The sequence below is a fragment of the Limulus polyphemus genome, unplaced genomic scaffold (assembly GCF_000517525.1).
Source record: "Limulus polyphemus unplaced genomic scaffold, Limulus_polyphemus-2.1.2 Scaffold11173, whole genome shotgun sequence".
Lineage (NCBI taxonomy): Eukaryota > Metazoa > Arthropoda > Merostomata > Xiphosura > Limulidae > Limulus > Limulus polyphemus.
The window spans coordinates 7,887-8,660 of record NW_013676783.1 but is presented as its reverse complement, the minus strand read 5'-3'; the positions used below and the strand labels follow the sequence as shown (position 1 = coordinate 8,660).

At 35.4% G+C, this 774-nt stretch overlaps 1 long non-coding RNA gene across 2 annotated transcripts in view; it reads left to right on the top strand.

The window, feature by feature from the left end:
- Positions 1-726, top strand: part of LOC111083782 — an 8,254-nt gene extending 7,528 nt beyond the window's left edge. The window contains exon 3 of one of the 2 annotated variants that reach the window (XR_002609240.1): positions 338-726. This is a non-coding gene — a long non-coding RNA (uncharacterized LOC111083782). Of the gene's footprint in view, positions 1-296 lie in introns of both variants that reach the window. The other variant, XR_002609241.1, reaches the window with a different exon arrangement.
- The last annotated feature ends 48 nt before the right edge of the window (positions 727-774 follow it).

Genomic DNA, 774 nt, shown 5'->3' with positions numbered 1-774 from the left:
TTTCTATCTTATTATTATATCCTAGATATTTCTTTCACCAAGACGATACAGTTTTTAGGAGAATTTATCATATTATGTCTATTTGACTTATAGTCGCGAAATGGCAAACAGTGGATACTACAGTTTAGACCAGAACAGTGATCAATGTATTTGAATGGTATATATCTTATACACGAACGAATTGTGATTTTTGTTAACTGCAGGATCTAATAGCTAGTTTTCTATAGACGTCGGTGACATGTAAAATTTGTGGAGATTCGGATTCATGTCAACTTTATGATTCGGTTTTTCTCTAGAAACTGGATAAATCGTGTTAATATCGATTCCATTCTACTAGAAATGGCCAACTATGACTTCACGCACTAACAACTGTGTCCTCTAATGACGAGATCACTACGCCTGCGTTGACGGTTCAAGACGAAAACAGAGGAAGAGTAACAGGAGGTGTTCACCCGCATGTGCTCTCCTGCCCAACCAAGACGAAACACCAACTGCTAACAAGTAGTGGCTCCACGTCATCAATATCATCGCTCCGAATTTCACAATCTGTTCAGATGTTGAAACTTAAGAATAATCACCGGAAAAGATAAAGTAAGTTTTACATGTTGCATGATGTATAAAGTATGTTTTCTACATGTTGCATGATGTATAAAGTAAGTTTTACATGTTGCATGATGTATAAAGTATGTTTTCTACATGTTGCATGATGTATAAAGTAAGTTTTCTACATGTTGCATGATGTATAAAGTATGTTTTCTACATGTTGCATGATGT